This window comes from Triturus cristatus, chromosome 4_2 (genome assembly GCF_964204655.1).
Source record: "Triturus cristatus chromosome 4_2, aTriCri1.1, whole genome shotgun sequence".
Classification (NCBI taxonomy): domain Eukaryota; kingdom Metazoa; phylum Chordata; class Amphibia; order Caudata; family Salamandridae; genus Triturus; species Triturus cristatus.
The window spans coordinates 23,569,909-23,590,728 of record NC_140586.1 but is presented as its reverse complement, the minus strand read 5'-3'; the positions used below and the strand labels follow the sequence as shown (position 1 = coordinate 23,590,728).

Here is a 20,820-nt window from a genome sequence, read left to right as displayed (position 1 = left end):
GCTGAAGTCTTTGACGCTGGTCAACGATTTCCCGAACCTGAAAGTGGATGTGCTGCTGCTGGTTCCAGGAGTGGAGATCGAAGGAATACTGACTCTCACTGTTCCGAATCCACCACTTCTAAGCAAAATCCGTGAACTAATTCTGGAGACGCTGGTTTTTCCAACCTTTGGTTATGTACCACCGCATCAGGAATTAGTGTTGCTTCGTCTTGAATTTCTGCAGCATGTTTTAGAGATTTGGGGAGCTGATCTTATTTTGGACTGAAGGTGAACTTGTTGTATATAAAAGTCTATAAAGAAGATAACCTAGGCCCGAGTGGAAGAAGAATACATTTAGGGACTTTCCGTCAAGATGACAAAAGAGTGCTAGGGAAGTCTTTTTATGGACTGTGTAAATAATGAACTGAAAGTTGCAAGGGGATTTCCAGCTCTTGAAGTGTTGTTCGAACTGGTTAGCAAGTGACACCCATAGGAGAAATAGACTCTTAATTGTTGCTGCAACCAAGAACTTTGAGAACTTTGCAAAATCATGGATGCTGGAAATACTCACCGCAGGTCTAAATCAGTGATAGGTACACTTATAGGGTTGGTGTTAGTTTCTATAATCATAATAGTTGTAGCCTCATATATCGTTTCACATGAGCAGGAAGTGAAGGTACAGAGAACACCTACGCCTACCACTTCTAGCCAAAAGGAGGTCACTATAGGAGCTAAAAGAGCTTTACTAATCGAAGAGAGTTGTAGATTTCACATAGATATGTCTAGAAGTGATTTTAAGCTTAATGCGTATGCGAAGCTGCTATATGAATATGTGGATGCAATGGATGCGAAAGACTGTTATGTGTGCATGCAGTTACCTTCCTCCGTGGATGAGGGTATCAGATACCATCATCTTCCACTGATGTATGTAATTTCTTGTAGTTTGTTGCTTAGTATCTTCTATGAAAGAGGTCAGTTTGAGTATTTCTTTTCCAGTTACGATGCTGTACTTCCTGAAGTTCCAGCTTGCAAGCATTTGAATAAGTACGATTATTACAAGTCAGAGGACAGACTTCGGAAGTATTTCATACCGTCTTTGGAACTGGATACGGCTTATGCTCATCAGCATAATTTAACTTGTTTGTTGTCAGACACAGAGAAAAATTTTATAGGTCAAGTAGAAGATAGATATAGAAAACTAACTGAAACACGAAATACAGGGGATAGTCCAGTAGATTGGACTGATGAGGAAAGAATACACAGATCTAAGGGGAGTTATGGACCCATCGCATTGGACCAGGAGCAGAAGGGGAAGTTGTGTGTGAGACGTTATCAGACTTATTGTGATCATATTTTCACTATGAAAGATTCCGCTAAGAACTTTTTGCAAGGCTCGGTGCAAGTGATTACAACTGTTTATTATGAGTGTGGAAGGAATGCTTATGTGCGGTTGCCTGCGAATTGGTATGGTACATGTTATTTGGGAATAATTTTTCCGAAAATCTATCATGCAGAAGATTTGGAGCTTTTGGAAACTGGACACCATTCTAGAGCAAAAAGAGCTGCGAGTGCAGGGACGGTGATTGGAGATATTTTTGGAGCAATGATACCGAGTCTGGCTGTGGCCTTGAATGATGTGAAAATCAGAAGTCTGGCGACTGTGGTTGATGAGTTGTCGATGAATACAGCAAGGTCTTTGATACTGGTGGATGGAGAGATGTTATCGATAAGGACAATGGTTTTGCAGAATCACCTTGCTTTAGATGTATTATTACCAAAAGAGGGCGGAGTCTGTAAATTATTGAAATTTCAGGAATGTTGTACTTATATTCCAGACAACAGCAAGGATTTGGAGAGATATATAGATAATATTACCACAATTCATCAAGAGATTGAGGATTTGACCGAAGAGGGGGTGTGGGAAAAGATTGGTAAAGGATTTGGTCGTGTGGGAAGTTGGTTTGCGAATTTGGGGAAGGGGTTCCTTGGGTTTGTGCTAAATCCCCTCATTATTGTTGTGGTCTGTGTATTCTTCTTGTGGGGATTCATCAGAGCTTATAAGTGGTGCAGAGGAAACAGAGTTGAAAGAGCTCTCAGAGCGAGTGAAATGCGAATGGCCAGACTGCAGGACAGTCAATATCAGAATATTAAGAACATGGAGAGATTCCGACGGGGGAGGATGACGACAAGTACTGTTTAGTTCGGTTCTTTCTCCAAGGGAATTATGTGATGGTGTGATGACATTTGTCATCAAAGGGGGGAACTGATAGAGCGCCACGTTATTCTGAAATTTGTAGGGATGCATCATATTCACTGTTAGTCCGCACCCACATGTTAACCGAAGTAGTTTAGGTGTGACATAGAAATGTATTACTAGAATTGTTTAACATAGGTGTGATTTGAAATGTAACCTTGCTTTTTATGAAGAGTAATGTCGTAGATCATTAGTAACATATGTTTTTTGTTGCATTTTCTACTTAAAACTTCAAAAATTAATATTTAGTTGACCTTATTGGATTTTTGTGATTTAGTGTAATTTTGGTTATTAAACTTTACTCTATTTTCTAATTTAGTTTCGTATTTTTATTGCATGGTGTTTTGACTTGTTACTGTTTTGGTATACATAAATACTTTACAAATTTCACTATGTTACGCCTGTCTGCTCTGTGCCATAGCTACCTAGGGATTGAACTTAGATTCATTTAGTGACTTTGATGGTTCACCCTGAAAAGAGTTGTCATTGTTCTTTGAAGTAGGGAGTTGCCCACCCCAAATAATAATTCAACGTCTTACAGTTTACAACTGGAATTCTGGTCCCAAACCATTGAAATGTTACCAGCTCCAAAGTTGGGGTGGTAACGTATTCTGAAAAGGGATGGGGTCAGTCAGTCAGAAAAACTTTATTCGGTTTTTGCTTTCAAACCATAAAAGTTGCATTGACATAAAACAATTTAAGTAGAAGTGCATAAGTTAAAATGACAACCAACACAGCAGTTGAAATTACATGAAATAAATAAAAAAGCCTGAGAAAACACTCTTTACACATCCATATAACCCCTAGATTTAATAGTGGCTTTTAAAAACCCTACTATAAAAAATATACAGTCCTCTTTCAATAATTGCAGGTACACAAGTGCCGGGCGAGCCTGTCTAAAATTAATTCTTTTTAAAATAGGAACCATAAAGCGTTTACGAGGAATTTTATATAATTTACATAGAAACAGGAAGTGCTGCATATCCTGCGGAGACTGTCCATCGCAGCCGCAGGGCGCTAGCTCTTGACCTCTATTAAAACCCTTGGGTCTGGCGAGCAAAAGGTGAAAAAGATTCAACCGCAACCTGGTTAACAAAAATTTCTCGTGTGTGGACAAAGTCCCCATGAGGTAGGGTTTTGTCATGGTGGTTGTTTTAAGCATTATATACGTCCGCACGCTAGGTTTCAGCACCTTCTTGGCTTCCCTTTCCATATTCCTTAGTGACAAAAAGGCTAATTTGGTCGAATCCACATCTTTCTTTGTAATAACATCAGGGTTGGCAAATAAGTCCCCCCGCCCTAACCCATCAAAGCTTTTTTTAATATATCTCAGCCACAGAATACGAGCCGAGTTGTCAAGAGACATGCATTCTCTTAGGATCAGGTGGATGAGAGAAAGATCTTTATTCAACCAACATTTTAGCCAAAATATCAGGGGTCGCAAAGCAAGTGCGTCACTTAAATAGGGAACCCCCATTTCCTCGTGGACCGCTAAATTAGATGTGCCACGGGGAACACATAGTAAGCGTTTCAAAAAATCATTTTCCGCTATCTGGAAGGTTTCTGCAACAGTGTATCCCCAAATTTCACTGCCATAAGAAGCTATGGCCAGGCTTTTGGCCTGATACACTTGCAGCATGGCTCCTGTTGGTTTCTTCCCTATTTTAGATGCAAATTTAAAAATTGCTGAATTAACTCTGGCCAGATCCCCTTTTTTTCTGTGATAGGGGGCCCCATTTGAGCTGGTCATCAAAGAGGACCCCTAAATAGGAAAATATATTCGTACGGGGGATCTTGAAATCACCTACACTAAACTGGAAGTTCTTTTCCCCCGATTGCCCCACTTGCATGACATACGACTTGGAATGATTAATTGCCAAATCCTGGTCAGTCATGAATCTGGAGACGGTAGTTAAAAGCGATTGCAGACCCAGTTCAGTCCTGGATATGAGGACGGCGTCGTCCGCATATAACAGGACGGGAATCCCTCACCGTCCTACACTTGGGTAATCAACTCCTGTTGCCCTTAGTACGCTATCCAGTTAATTGATATAAAAATGTAATAAAAAAGGGGCCAAAATACAGCCCTGCCGGACTCCCTTTTTGATATTAAAATCCCTTGTGACCTTCAAATCCTGTGAGAACCTGACATTGGCTTTAGGTGACATGTGCAGGTCCTCCAGAAAATTGACAATACTGTTCTCCACTCCCATTGTCCTCATGGACTGCCATAGCTTGTTCCTGTTGACACAGTCAAACGCAGATGACAAGCCCATGAAGGCAAGGTGAATGGTCCCAGTACGAGCAACAGTATATTTGCTCAGTATCATAAATAAATTAAGACACTGAGCAACGGTGGAACGTCCCGGTTGAAAACCATACTGGACTTCCGACAAAATCTTATTGTCCTCCGCCCAAGTTGATAATCTCTGTAGGAGGACCCGTCCCACCACTTTTACCACTGAGTAAATGAGCGAAGTTGGTCTATAGCAGTGGGTACTATTTCTATCGCCCTTTTTAAAAACAGGAACTATAGTAGAGGTTGCCCAAGACTGGGGACAACCATTCTTTGCTGCAGCATTAAAAACTGCCTCCAGTATCGGCGCCCAAAAGGAGGGGTCTGACTTAAATAAGTCAGGGGGGATCCCATCAGGACCAGGCGCTTTACCAACAGATAATCCTGTGATACCTTCCAGGATCTCACCCCTCTCAAATGTTATTTCTGGGACCTTTCTGTCCTGGGAGTTCCTGCAGTTAAGCACAGGCGGGCAATTAAACATAGTTTTAAAATTAAGTACCCCCTCCTCCTCAGTGATGTGTGAGTCAAGCCCCCCCTCCCTTCATGGTCAAACAGGGGCCTATTCACAACACTCCAGAACCTCGAGCTATTTCTGAGTGCTGGAATCGATCAACTCCTTCCACGCTTCTTCCTTCAATGCTCCCTTCCGCTTGGCAAGGGCTGCCTTGTATTCCCTACGACAGTTGGAGACTTCCAATTGTATTCTAGGTTTGGATGACAGGACTTCCCTCAACCTCTTGGCTGCTTTAGAGCAATGGGAATCAAACCATCTAAGACCAGACAAGGTTTGTCCTCTGGCTGGAGCGCATAGCAATTCAGCCACTTTTTGTGAAATAGACTCGAATGCACCAAGGATCTCTTTTGAAGGAGACCACTCCATTGTACATAGGGACAGTTCATCAGCACATGCTATTTTAACCTTGTTATAAAATATTTCTGGGGATACCTGAGACCATTTTAGTGTGCGCTTCCCATCTGTTGGTCTCAGTACGTCCTTACTTGGAACATCCCCAAATTTTGCTGACAGTGGACCTGTCATGTGAAGTGTTAAGGGGTTATGATCACAAAATTCACTTTCTGCAATATTAAAATTTTTGGTAAAAAATTGTAAGGAGGATGAAATTAAAATAAAGTCGATAAAAGACCCCCTCCCGTGTCCATTGAAGGTAAGCACAGGAAAGTAAGTGCGCGGGTCAGTTAAAGTCATTGTAGCCACCAAATCTAGTTAATTTATCATGGTATTTAACAGCTCCCCTTGAGCGGTATGTTCAAAGTGAAAACCCTTTATACGGGGACAACCCAGCTCAGAAATACACGATGTTGTTGGCTCACCACAGGGATGTATATTAAAATCGCCAGAGACCAAAAGGTTATGAAGACTTGGGCCCAGGGATTGTTTTATGGTTACTCCCAGGGCAGTTATGTTACTAGCCTCATGCGGGGAGGAGAATGAGTTGTAAAAGTTAACAATTCCCCAGCTGATGTCCCCCTTCGGGCCAATAATGCCAGAATTCCTGGATGTGTGGTGGACATCACCTGCAACTTACGAACAATAGCCACAGAAATAAATGTGACTAGTCCTCCCTTTGGTCTCCCACTCACAGATGGTCTGGCTGGGACGAAAAAGGCCTTGTAGCCCTCCAGGAATAGGTCGCAATCCACCAACCATGTTTCCTGGAGGCTAATTACCATACATTGCTTGACATAAGACACCCACCGTGGATCCTGAAGCTTAGTTGCCAGCCCTGCTATATTCCAGGATAGGAAATTATTCGAACTCAACACTGGGAGCCCCACAACTACCTCCCCTAGAGCCTGAAGAGGTACGATCGGCTCGGGCCCAAGGAGTACGGGGCCCCGCAGTCAATCGCATTCCTCCATGCCTGTTAAGGCAGCAAATCTATTGTTTGACGCCACTATATGGCCGTTACCAAATTTCCTATCTAATTCTAGCAGTGGTTGGACCAAGGGAATGGACTGGTGTCTAGGGAATGGTCTTGTTGAGCAGCCCCCATGGTGGGGTACCCCATGGGCATCTGCGGTCATGTCCCCATAGGAAAGTGGCCTGTAAAAATATCCCAAAGGTAATGCCTTAATGACAGAACCCACTAAGGGGGTGAGACTGCGGTCCCTAGAGAGAATACAGCCTGCGGTGAAAGGGTTGTCAAAATTTATGATAATACAGTCACCTGTCCCCTGTTTGCGTGAGCTCCCAATCCAGCTAACCCTGCGTGCCATGAGTATGTTTCAAGCATGCCCCAAAAGTCCCCCTCCAACGTTCTGACAGTTAGTGGCCCTGCCCTGTTCTGATTCGGGGAAGTAGGATTGCCCTCACTACCAGCACTTGTAGTAGGAGCAACTAGCTCTTTCCTACCAGATGTTCTTCCTTATTACAGCAGGGGATTCGTTAATGCGGATAGATTTTGTTTTTGCTTTCTGCCCTCTAGTTCTCGATTTCGTTTTAACAGGGCTAGATTCCTGCTCCAGAGATGTGCAGGAGACAGAATTAATCAGTGTTGCTGGGACGAGTGGCGACTGCCTCAGCCGTGATGGGGATATGTCCTGATTAGACCCCGACAGAGCATCAGGAAAAGTAGGAGTTGGGGAGAGCCTGCCTTGCGAGATGTGAGGCTCCAGGGATAACCTGCGCTCTGTCGATTTAATTTCATTAATGAGGACAAATTTGGCCCTCGTTAAAAAGGCATCTAAAGTTACCGCCACACTTTTCCCTGGATTTAGTTTCCGCTTGTTCATGTTTAGCAGCTTATGGGCATTCAGGGTTATTTACTCAAGTCCCTTATAAAGTGCAGATTTGCTTATAAAGATAAAGTGACTAGTGCAATATGGAATGTGCAAAATACAAAAAAGTTACAACAAGCAGAACAAATAACAAATTAAAAATATTCCTCAGGACTTTGAAAAATGCTAGATACTTATCATGTGAGTGATTATCATATTAAAGAAACAGTTGGTCACAGTAGGGGCGCTAAGGTGCAATGTGCAATGCAAAATCCTGGCTCTTACGATAGAGTCTTGGCCAGATTTTATATAAGTAATATGAGCACTCTTAAATCGTCAGGGCAGATGACACTTAGAGTGTACAAGTAACAATACAATCCTTGAGCTTGAGTCCATCTAAGGAAATAAGAGCGGATAAATCCCAAGACCAACAGTACCTGCACACAAGCTCCACAGCCTGCACAAGGGTCCTCACTTGCAGATGAAAGGGGGGGTGGCCCTGCCCTGCCTCTTCCTGGCGATGGACGGGCGCAGGGCAGGCCCGCCCTTGGCCCGGGCGCGTCCCGCGCTGCGGGAGGCTGGGGGCGCTGAGGTACTGCCTCCTGGCGCGCTGCGCGGCGTCAGAGGCAGGCGCCAGGCAAAGGCTGCTGGATCCTGTAGTCCCCGTCTCTGGACGCCGTTCCCCTCATGGCTGGAGAGACCGGGAAGCTGGATTGATGGCCGTTGCCCTCACGGCGGGTAAACAGGAGCGCCTGAGGCTGCAAGCTCCCTTCTGTATAGCACCAGGTAAGTTGAATTGAAGAGCGCGTCCCTGTCTGCTCGTCTCCCCACAGCCCGGAGAGCATTCCTCGGACAGCCACCTACACGCCGGGCAGGATGACTTACAAGGACCTAGTGAATGGCTGGCACGAGGGAGTCTTGGTCCTAGACAACAACGACCCAGACACGGTCTTAAAAATCTTCACCGGCGTTGTGGAGCCTCACTCCAAGATCTGGTTCAACATCGGCTGCGTCCACCTCATGAAAGGGAGTCTACGGGAGGCGGTGCAAGTAAGAAGCGACGTGCAGGCACCAGGGATTGGGTCACTTTTGGGAACTTTCCCATTGTTAACTTTGTGTAAAAGTATTAGGGAGAATGGGCAGTGGTCCAGGAAAACCACTGGCAAATGTAAATGAAACGTTTAAAAAACAATTTTTTTCAAAAGTAGCCCTATTTCCTTTAAGGCTGCTTTAAAACAAAAGGTTTTCTTTATTTAAAAACACTCAGAGGCACGGTAGTCTGATGGCCCTTGCAGGCCACCATCCCTAGTTGGAGTGAGTCTCAGAGTGAATACTAATTAAACAGGTCAGACTACGACCCATTCTGATTATTTTGAGGACAAGACAATTAGTACATAGGTTGATTTGCAAAATAATTTCTAGCTGCAAAAAGAAGACAAAAACGGTGACTAGTGTTTTCGACCTGAAGCTTAGTACTTCTAGCCCCAGATCTCCCCAAAACCCTGTTATCTTTTTTTGCCTGCTCCTCCACACATCCTCAAGACCTGCCCATGTTTCTTCCTGGCCCTCCCATATACATAATTGTGGATGATAGCACAGGAACCACTGGGGTGAGAGGGACCACTACAGGAGGTTGTTGTGGGGAGACAGAAAAGTACAAACTCGCAGCTGTGGGTGACAGCAAGGAGAAGAGACATCACCAGGTGTACAGGGTCGAATGTTGACTGCTCATGTGGGCCAGGAGTCGGATCCAATACAGATAGTTCTTTGGGGGGGGGGGGACACTAGATAGCTCTGTGGGTACTGGTACAGACGCCTTTGGGGAGGTATTGGCGGTAGGGCCAGGTGCAGATTTGTATTGGGAACTTCGGTAGACAGGACGCAATAAAGTCAGGTCTAGAGAGACAGAGTCTGAATACCCAAGTCTAGGAGAACAGAGACCCCTACCTGTAGTGTCTGGCTGGACACATTCTAGTGTTTCACCCTGTCAAACACACACTAACACCCACCTATCACAGGTGTCACCAGTCAGGTGACCCTGTTAATAAAAGAGGCTGGGCGCACGTGCCCTGGGCCAGTTCTAGTACCCTACTACAGTGTCTGTGTACCCTCATTGCTAGGCATGTGGGCCTAGGGCCCAAGACTTCACAATGGCGACAAGTGGGTCTTGTCCCATGCGTGAGGAGGAGGCCGCATCCCAGTCCCGTGTGGGGGAAAGTGTCGTTCGCACAGAGGGCCCCCCCCGCACCTGCTGCTGAGCGACTGCAGCAGTGGAGCTGTGGCACGCTTGGACACACGCCATCCAGTTCGTCCTGCATCCGACCGCATACTGACCCGGCTGCAGCCCGCTGCACTGACCAGCCCAGCAGCGGACCCGAGGTGACCGCAGGCAATGCAATCGGCACCATAGGAGGTGAGACTCCACCCCAGCATCGCCCGCGTGAGGGGAGAGAACTGTGACCGTCCGATAACGGACGGACTGCCCAGGTGAGAGGAGCCGAGAGTGGCCCTGTCTCGACCTCCACACACCTGCTGTCGGCGGGCGAGAGCTAGGAATCTGGGGGATGTGTCATAGCTAGGTCTGCTCCCGAAGCGCTCTCCTACTGCCAACCCACCTCCACATGGCGGGATGAAGACTGTGCCAACATTGAGGCAGATGGAACACCTATAGTGCACCCCTGTACCCGCCAGAAGCTTGGCCAGCTGCCAAATGCCGGCTGGTAAGGTGGAGTTCATTCTAGCCATGGAGGTCCAAGAGGTATGACCCCCCCCCCCCGTAATGGAGGAGTGAATTTGCGCCCATGTCTGCAGCCCCAGCAGAACCAGACAAGCTGTTACGGCCAGAGAGGGTTGCGGTAGCGCGCCGGAGCATTGCCTGCCCCACCGCTCCAAGGCCAAGAAGACGTGCAGTACGAATGCCGGAACCTTGCACCCCATATGCGCGTGCCCCAGTGCTCCCACAGCCTCCCAGCATGACCCGACCAGCAGCGCTCCCGCAGGCCGTTCCGCATGCTGTCATCCTCCCTGCGGTAGGGCATGCTCGACCTAGAGCTGAAAAGACAACTGCCAGGGTATGCGGAAGTCCTACATAAACCCCGTGACACCGCCTGTAACAGGCATCGAGACTGGAGAGGCCTGTGGCGCACTCAAGGAGAAGGCTGCCGAAGCCTGTGTTGGAAGGAAACTCGGCGCTACTGCGCCTTAGCAGCGACAACCCCTGCCCCTCCAGCAAGCAAACCGCTCTTCCACACCAGCGTGCCCGCTCAGCTAGATGGGCTAAAGGAGGGCTAAAGCATTTGTGACAGCAGAGCCTGAGAGCAGCCCCAGGTGACTGAATGGCTGCCCTCAAACCTACCTGGAAATTGTCAAAAGCTCTGCCGTACAGCATGAAGTATGCAGTGCAAGCACATACCTCTGCAACAGCCCACTGCAGCAATGATGACCTACCGCTCTGCCTGCGCAAGCTGCGACCTGTAGTTGCACGAAGCTAGGAATGGTACCTGCAGCGCCACCGGGTGGTGTCTCGCCGTCATCGCTTCTTAAGTGGAATAACCAGCTGTCGACTAAAGCAAAGTCCCCGTGCCACAGGGAAGGCACACGAGGCACCACAGAGACTACACAGGAGAAGGACCACAAGCTTCTTCCATGCAAAAGGGTAGGCTGTATGTGAAGGAAGGAGAGGTTACCCCGTGAGAGACACATCTGTAAGCCTGTATGGCAACAAGTGGTAAGGCAGCATTGCCAAAAGTACCGCTGATCGGCCTGAGGATGAAGATGTCGGCCACACGTGCCCTACACTGGGCATGAAAGAGAACGAGCAATGCCCCAACACATAGCCACAAACACTTAAGCACAGACTAGGAAAGTGGGGCACACCAATCACATTGCCAGCGCAAACAAAACTGTATATATGCTGAGCTTTACAGCTATTCTGCCACACATAACTTGGAGAGTACCCCCCTGCCAGGGGACCCCTGCTGTGACTGCAGTACTGACAGAAATATGCATCTGGACACACTCGCCGTACTGTGCCACGGAGAAGTCAAGAGAGGAACTCAGCAAAAGTACCATTCACGCTCAAGTGAGTTACCTATCCGTTGCAGGTCAAGAGACTGTAACTCCGCGCACAAGGGGAAGATCAAAGAAGAAAAGGAGCAGCATAGCCCACAACGTCAGCGAAATTGCCCTGCCCCCAGAGGACGTAATAGGAATTCACCAGAGACTGTAAATGCCCACTAATTCCGCTGCCGGCAGCCAGAGATCTGCTTTCCCTGTGAAGGCGCACTATGTGCCGGCCAGAGAGAAGAGGCCACACAACAAGAAAGAATCACACCCAAGGAGAGAAGTGAGCAATACGCAACCCCAGTGGCTGTCTGCTACCACTGCAAGTGAGGAAACAGCGCCACTCACTCCTAATGGTGAACAGCCACCACTGCAAGAAAGGGAGAGTCAGAGAAAAGCAACGTTGAAAACCGCAGGGAGATCATCTACATCTCCACCATGCCAGCGAATCTCGCAGTGGGCTAAACACAGCAGTGTGTCCTCCCTCACACTGCCTCAAGACGGACTCGCCAGAGATCCACAACAGGCAAGAGGAGAGTCGCACACCCCATGTGGCAAGCCGCCACCACGACGTATGTTCTGATATCAGGCGACACATGCCCGGACGCCACAGTCGCACCACCTGCATGGAGCACGTCACTCGAAGTGACCAACTCCACCAAGCATGCCCGAAGGGAGGCAGGATTATGGGCCACGACAGTGCAAGCACGACACTCTCAAGTAAAGAGAAGAGGAGCACCGCGAAATCCCTGAGGAGGGGATGGTGCCCGTGAAAGGTCCCCAAGAGGAAGAAGCAAGTACTACTGACAGGACAGCCCGGCGACAGGTCCGCAGAAGAGTAAAGACTGTCCCAAGAACTTGCTGCGACAAGCGAGATGTCCACGTGGCGCAAACATGAGACATGTGGCAGGACGCCACATCCAAGTGAGGACCTGGTCGGAAGGAGGAGAAGAGAGTGGCAGGACGCCACTCCGCGAAGAAAGGAAGAAAAGTGGAACAAAGCCACAGGGCAGACAACCACCACAGGTGCTCAGGAGAAAAAGGAACAGAGCAACAGGACAGAGGACTCGTACCACCACAAGATGAGCGCACCCAGAAACACCAGACAGCCATCAAGATGGACCAACGTCCCTGGAGACAGTCCAATGGGAGAACCAAATGTAAGCCGCAGCCAGTGCAAACCGCGTCTCTGTCCGACACTTCCCAGCACGACTGTCCAGTCACAAGCATCTGCAGTCCAAGTCGGACGGCATCCCTGCTCCTCACCGCAGATGGCCACGGGTGAAGAACAGCCTCCGCAAGATGAAGACATGGGCTGCGAAGTCCCTCTAGTCGTCCTCACTCCGTAAGGTCACCCAAGACCATAGATCACTGCCTGTTTGCTCAACTGAAGGAAAATCGCTGTTTTGTCATCGTCATCCAGGTGCATCATCACCCAGGAGCATCGCACCGCCAGAGTGGATCCCCACACTCCAGGCAACCAGAGTTCGAGGCGAGCCACCCAGGAACCTTCTGTGTGCCCCCGTCAACCTGAAGCCTGCCGAAGTAGAGCATACCCGAACATTGGAATATCCACCCTTGAGGTTACACAAGACTTGCCGTGGCCCTGTTGGGAGTTCCGCAGCGACCCCTCAGCGTGGCCTACGAAAAGGCCCGCACAGCCCACGAGGTCACGTGGCAATCCAGGGGCAAGGGCCTCGACAGAGTTCCTGTGAGAGGGGAATCCAAATAGGAGAGATGCGTCAGCAGCAGCTCCACGACGGGCACGGGAAGCATGGAGGTCACAGTTGAAGACTGGTCAACCAAAGACCACCGGAGGAAGGCACAGAACCTGAGTCCTAACGACGAGAACGTCCAGACCGAGACACCACTCTCTGCGGCTACATGAGCGACTTGGCTGTGAGTCCTGTTGGCAGTTCCTCAGTTACGCCTTTGCACGGCTTACACGAAGCCCGCACAGTCCACACGGTCCCATGACAGCCCAGCAGGAAGACCCTCCAGGAGGCTCCAGTGAGAGAGGAGTCCAGTCAAGATAGGCAAGTCTGAAGTTGCTCGGCTGTCAGGAGCTAGAAGGACTATCAACATGTCGCCTCCAAGGGAAGGCCTGATACACTGAGATCATCCCCAACAGCTGTAAGTTTGTCGTCCACCGGAACCTCAGCACTGGCGAGATCTCCAGAGTGGACTCCACCACCGCTCCAGATGCACTGATACTTGAACTTTGTAAATAGACTCCAACACCGCGAGACCAGGCCGGTCTGAAGTGCATCACCAAGGCGGACCAAAGCATCCTGACCATGTGGTCCAAAGCTCCAGCGCTGCCTGGCTGACGACCTGTAGAGACTCATTTGGTGCTATGAGTTGTTTATTTGTCTTCTTCCAGGTTGGACTTTTGTTTGTTTCTTTTCATTAAAGTTTGGGAGGGATGTAGTGTCCAGCTGGACACGTTCTAATGTTTCACCCTGTCAAACACACACTAACACCCACCCATCACAGGTGTTACCAGTCAGGTGACCCTGTTAATAAAAGGGACCAGTTCTAATACAGTGTCTGTGTACCCTCATTGCTAGGCATGTGGGCCTAAGGCCCAAGACTCCACACTACCGGCACCCGCAGTAGTTCAGGGCCTGGTACACACAGCTCTGCTGGGAAGGAGGTGGCGCAGAATGATGTAGAGAGGAGTCTACAGCGCCACTGCTCACGTGCAAGCAACGCTGGGGCTCGGACCAGGACGGCTCCGAATGAGAGACACATTACAGGGCGGGGGGCGACAGGGTTCAAAAGACACATCTGCGCGGGGAGCAGTCTCGTGCAGAGACGTAGGGGCAGCACTTAAGTACAGACCGCTTTGGGCGGATAGAACCTCCCACAGTCTGGGCGTATGGGACAGGCAGGCCGGTAGGACATTACTCGGTGGATACAGCTCGAGGCAGAAAAGGTCCATGCACGGGAGCACTATGGGGAAATGCACTGTCTTAGAAACAGGGCCCGCTCTAAAACTCAGGACAGGTTATGAGAAACTCAAGGCACGTCATGGGCACCTGGCACAGACATCTCTGGTGAGACAGAGCCCAGAACAGACAACGGACAGGGCAGGACACCGTACCAAAGGTCTGGGACGTCAGTGCTCGGTATATACACTCCTGGAGGAAAGGGGCCCAAAAATCCTTGGGAGACAAGGTTCAGTATATAAAATCTGGGAGGGGAGGCGTGGGCAGTACAGTCAGGTCTAGGGAGACAGGTCCCAGTACAGACGGGAAAGGGGACGGACGAGTCAGTGGGATACTGTCTGACACAGAGTGACATCTTTGGGGGCATAGTGTCCAGAACAGGGAGTTCTGGGGCTCAGAGCCTGGTATAGGTAGCCCTAGGAGGACGGTGTCCAGTACAGATGGAGGGACAGTGAGCTGTATTGACAGAGAGCCCGGTTCAGACAGGGAAACAGGAGCAGTGCCGACAGTTCTGTGCTGCGGATCTGGGGGATAGCGGTTGATACAAAAATGGTGGCGTGGCAAGACTCGGTACAGTCACCATGCTGTGAACCACTTACTTTGCCCTCCTGTGCTCCGTCCTCTCCGCCATGCCACCTTACAGTACAGGTGAGAGTCTGCTGAGGTGTGCGCGCTCTGGCCCCTCCCAGCAGGCATCTCTCAGCAGACTTTGCCCATCTCTAGATTTCAACATCGCAAGCAGGGATTGGGTCGAAGGGCGCCGGCATCAGGCACCACACAACTCCCAGCCCCCCACCCCTTCCCCCTCGCTCTTCTGCACTAGAGACTGAGAGCTCCCTGTCTGTGCTCGCGCCAGCTCCACTGTACTATTCATTCGCAGCCCCTCCAGTCCTCCGTACCCTCCTATCAACCCCGTGTTTCTGTACTGACTCGAGCCCCTCTGTGCTCCCTCTGCCGCTGTTGCCTTGAGCTTCTCTGTATCTCCTGTGCCTCTCTATGCTCACGGTGCCTCTCGGTGCTGCTGCCTGAAGCCCATATGTAGTCCCTGTCCCTCAACGTAATAACTCTACCTCTCCATACCGTCTCGAGGCCCTCTGTACTTCCTGCGCCTCTCCGTGCTTCCTCTGCCTCGAGTTCCTATGTACTTCCTGCGCCTATGTGCTCCATCTGACTCTCCGTACTGCCTTGAGTCCCACTGTACTTCCTGTGCTTCTCTGTGCTCCCTCTGACTCTCCAACTGCCTCTAGCCCCTCTGTACCTCCTGTGCTCCCTCGACCCTCCCTACCGCCTCGAGTTCCTCTGTACTTCCTGAGCCTCTCTGTGATCCCTCTGACTCTCCGTACTGCCTTGAGTCCCACTGTTCTTCCTGTGCTTCTCTGTGCTCCCTCTGACTCTCCAACTGCCTCTAGCCCCTTTGTACCTCCTGTGCCTCTCTGTGCTCCCTCGACCCTCCCTACCGCCTCGAGTTCCTCTGTACTTCCTGAGCCTCTCTGTGCTCCCTCTGACTCTCCGTACTGCTTTGAGTCTCTGTACTTCCCGTGATTCTCTGTGCTCCCTCTATCTCTCCATATTGCCTCTATCCCCTTTGTACCTCCTGTGCCTTTCTGTGCTCCCTCGACCCTCCCTACCGCCTCGAGTTCCTCTGTACTTCCTGAGCCTCTCTGTGCTCCCTCGACCCTCTCTACCGCCTCGAGTTCCTCTGTACTTCCTGAGCCTCTCTGTGCCCCTCGACCCTCTCTACCGCCTCGAGTTCCTCTGTACTTCATGCGTGTCACTGTGCTCCCTCTGACTCTCCGTACTGCCTTGAGTCCCACTGTACTTCCTGTGCTTCTATGTGCTCCCTCTACCTCTCCATACTGCCTCTAGCCCCTTTGTATCTCCTGTGCCTCTCTGTGCTCCCTCGACCCTCCCTACCGCCTCGAGTTCCTCTGTTCTTCCTGTGCCTTCCTGTACTTCCTGTGCCTCTCTGTACTTCCTGTGCCTCTCTGTACTTCATGTGCCTCTATGTACTGTGCCTCTCTGTACCCCATCTGACTCTATGCCCAGGGCAGTTGTGTCGTGCTCAGTACAGTTAGATCTTGCACCAGACTTTTGGGTCTGGCTCCTGCACAGAGAAGCTTTGCTCATGAGATGTACGTCATACACTGGAGAGCTGGGCCGCCAATTGGGTCAAACTCTGGAAAGTTGAGTCTAGATTTGTACAGTTGGGTCTTGCCCTGGACATTTGGGTCTGGTCAGAAAGGGCTATTGGGTCTGGCTCTGCAACCCTTGAGCCTTACCCGGATAGTTGGATCTTGTTCCGCTCTATTGGGGCTTGCCCCAGAGAGCCTCTTACCTCAGAGAGTGGGGTCATTCCCCACACAGCTCAGTCGCACTGCATACAGCGTGGTCTTGCTCAGGGCAACTGGGCCTTGCTTTCCACAGCTTGGCCCTGTCCCAACATTTGGGTTTAGCTCCAGGATTGGGTTGATCTCTGGAAAGCTCACTTTTGCTGTGAAAAGGCAGATTTGCCCAATTTGATTTTTCCAAAGACAAAATGTCACCGGAAATTTGAGATTCGACCAGGATAATTGCCTTTTCCATTATGATTTTGCCCGGGATAGTACCATCATGATTTGGCGGTTTGGTCTTTAGCCAGGCAGTTGGTGGGTTTGGGCCAGGACAGTTGTGTTCTAGGGTGACGTCACGTGTTCAGACAGGTCAGTCAGGGGCCGTTGTTGTCTTTTTTTGAGAAAATGTCTTTTGTGGGAACCAACACAGCCTTTGATTGGACTTAGAACACGCCTTTCACACAAGGATAAACCCAACAGACCCCATCCAATGCCGGGAAGATTCAGGGCTTTGATTGAGAGCAAAGCTTCAATTGAGGCTTCGATCGGGAATTTATCTCCGGCCTGGGAACTGCGCAACGTGACTATAGATTTATGGGATGTGAACACAGCGGGCTTAAAGGGACCGGAGCCCGATCGATAACCCGATCTACGGGCCTTGTTAATCAACCACTTTACAAACAGCACAGACAACACAGCGATCAGCCCCCGGGGGGTGTGAGGATTGATCTCAGCGCTCCCAGGCCTAGCAGCCTCTGCGGCCTGTGCTCAGGCCCTGGAGCCCAGGGCGCCTCTATGGGTGCCGCCCCCGAGGTTTGAGCCAGGGCCGGACTAGGAACTCAAAGCAGCCCTGGCAGTTTTGTCGGACGAGAACCTGGGGAGGAGGGGGGGGGGGGGGCAGGTGTGAAGCACTGATGCTTTTATCACTGGCAGCCGATAAAGCAGCACAACTACCAGTAACAAAACCGGCCCCACTGCTGAAAACCGGCCCCCACCATTCCAACCTTCTGGGGAAACACCCGATGCCCGCTATGGCCAGTCGGCCCTGGTTGGGACAGAGCCCTGAAAACCCACAGTTCCTCTTGGTGTACAGTGTCTGGAGTCCGGACACGGCGCTCAAAGTTCCTCTCAGAGCGCGCAGTCTAGCAGGAGGCACTCTAACCCCCAGTGTGTCCAAGGAATACGCTGGGTTTACCGCCTGAAGACGCACATACATGGTTTGAATGATGATATACCTGGGCTATAGATTGGTTAGCTGTGGCCTCTTGCCCTTCATGTTATGGGCAGGCGCTTATTGTACATGGTAGCACACACAGCCCTCTATTAAGGCAGCCCTCTCTATCCCATGCAGGGTCTTATGAAGCCCTGAGCCCCTTTGCACAGAGCCTTGGGATGAGATAACAAGAGATAAGGCTAGGCAGGGCTTTAAGTGGGATGAAACATCTGGGGTCTCTCCTTGGGGCGTGGATGTTGTAATTAAGGGCGTGGCTTAAAAACACATAAGCTAATAATCTGTGCTTAACATAGTGCGCCACCCAAATGGTATTTTGTTGTTCCTGTCATTGCATCCAGATATATGATACAACAAGTATCTTTACACCTACAACATGCCAGGACTATTGGCTTTGTCAATGGTTGTTAGTTGCATAAGAAAAATAAGCAACAACTATGGCTTTGTTGTATATAATATTGAACATGCTTCAGTCTGAAATTATGAGACTGTGATAGAACTAAAATGAGTCTCTTTGAAGTTACATCAAAGGCTTTGAGCAGTTGTACAGCTGCAAAGTTGAGATTTTTTTTTCCACCTGATTTTAAGAACTGCTGGTGCTCAGCACCAGCAGGACTCGGCCCACTTAAAACCCTGGGGCTAGGTATTATTAGGATTTAACTTATTTGTGATACTTTTTCGCCCAGATGTATCTTCACAAGTATCTATAAATATATTGATTCCACTCTTGGGTAGGTCCCCTGAATAGAGACAATTGAGGTAAAATTTCGCATGTACTCCTTTGTTTTAAAAAAAAAAACAACACAGAGCTGTTTATACACATGGCCATACACCTAGAGAAATCCCTAACACGGTGGGAATGACCGCGTAATTACAAATTACTTCAATACCCAACCGCCCTTGCCATGCGCATAGTTATGTCATCACACACAACACAGTCACCTCCACAAGCACTCAGGAATAAACTAGAACGGGGCTCAATCCATTCTGGCCCATTCCAAGTCTACTGATCCGTACTGGATACCGGTATTCACAATGGATCCCTTCATGCTGTACATACGTCACAGGACTTTCAATAACTAAATTTCCCAGTCGCCCACGCGGGGCACATAGTGATGCTGCTCAAACGCCATGTTGCAGCGTACTCTAAAATAGTCGAAGCATACAGGGCCAGACTAGCCATAGCAAGCACCGGGCATTTCCACCGTGGGCCGGTTTTTATCACTATGGGCCGGTTTTGCAGCAGTGGTGCAATATCGGCCCTCTATAACAAAAGCGGGAGTGGTGCTTCTGCCAAGCGCGACCCTAGGAGCGTGCGCACTTAGGACCCGGCCCCCCGTACCCGCGACACTCCCCCCTTAGCCCGGCCAGCAGCCTAATTGGTTGCTGGCCGGATGTAGTACTTCCGGGGCACCACGACGTGGGCCCAACGCACACAACATACAGGGGTGGTGGAGCCAGGGTGTGGGCTATTTAGGCCCCGTACTCACCTCCATTCCTTCTCTGTTCCTGCATTCCTACTCCTGCCTGGACCTCCTGGAAGACTGTTCTATTTCTTCTCCCTTGCTACTAGTATGTCCTCAAAAGCGATTTGGGTGTTGGGACACTCGTTTGTGCGGCGCGCCACAGTTCGGCTATGGCAGAAGCGAGTGTCGAAACCACCGGGTTTAAAAGGAACGTCGTTCCTATGGCGAGGCGTCGGCGACCTGCGAATCCGGCGGTTTAATTATCCTGCACTTGGGCGGAAACGACATGGTAAAATTGGGTCGCATGGCAGTAATGTAGGAATTACTGACCGAATTCGCTTGGCTTGGGAGAAGATTTCCACGGGCCTGGATTGCTTGGTCCTGCATGATCCCTCGCTGGACTTTGGCAACGGGGGTCAGATCCCGGGCCTTGAATGTATCAGTGAGACGTCGAAACGGGGAGTTGGCCAAGCTGTGCTCAGGTCCGGGCCGCTTGTGTCATATCCCCCACAGATTAATCGCTGGGGACCTGATGTTTCATCAAGACGGCGTTCACTTGTCGGACATTGGCACAGACATGTGGATTAAAGGGATCTGGTCGTTCGTGCAAAATCTGTTTTTCGGTGGGGAGGGTAAAGGACCTGTGGGCCCTGGTCACCCTAGTGGCGGAAAAGACGCCACAGAACAGTGATTTTCAGGGTAACAGGAGGCCCGCTGGCATACTCCCGAGGCCAGCACTGAGGGGAGAGACGGTAAGCTCTCCGCAGGGAGAATGGGGACAGCGGCTGGAAAGGCAAGGGCGACAGGTCACACGAGCCTCCTTGGAAGCCTGGTGGTGAGGGGTGGGCCCCCCGGGAAAAGACGGACAAGGACCGAGGGCTAGGGGGCTCACCGCTCAAGGACGCAGGTGGGTTGCGCCTTGCGTGGTTCTCAGTTAGGGGATGCGAGCCAGGAGGCCCCTCAGTGCTGGAGTATTTAGTTATCATAAATAGGGATTATGAATTATGAACGCTTGTAAATATTAAAAGTGTGATTAAGTAAATTTGTAATTTTGAAAGATAATAATGCTTTGCTTGTCATGTTTATGAATGTTTTGTTTGATTAAACATGGCCGTTTTTTACCCACACCTTTGGACTGATTAATGGTTTGTGGGTTCACTACTGGTTGAAGCGGGGTTCCCTGGGGGGTCCGGGCCCTATGCCAAGCGCGACCCTAGGAGAGCGGGCACTTAGGACCCGGCCTCCCGTACCCGCGACACACCCCCCTTAGCCTGGCCAGCAGCCTAATTGGCTGCTGGCCGGAGGTAGTACTTCCTGGGCACCACGACGTGGGCCCAACGCACACAACATAAGGGGGAGGTGGAGCCAGGGTGAGGGCTATTTAGGCCAAGTACTCACCTCCATTCCTTCTCTGTTCCTGCATTCCTGCTCCTGCCTGGACATCCTGGAAGACTGTTGCGATCTCCCACCCACCCGTTCCTAAGATATATGGTTTGGAGATAGGTTAGG

At 50.0% G+C, this 20,820-nt stretch overlaps 1 protein-coding gene across 1 annotated transcript in view; it reads right to left on the bottom strand.

The window, feature by feature from the left end:
- The window catches only part of DNAJC22 (DnaJ heat shock protein family (Hsp40) member C22), a 77,574-nt gene extending 62,544 nt beyond the window's left edge, over positions 1-15,030 (bottom strand). The window contains exon 1 of the mRNA XM_085600258.1: positions 14,884-15,030. The gene's annotated coding sequence lies outside the window, so the exon portion shown is untranslated. The remainder of the gene's footprint in view (positions 1-14,883) is intronic.
- Positions 15,031-20,820: the final 5,790 nt, after the last annotated feature.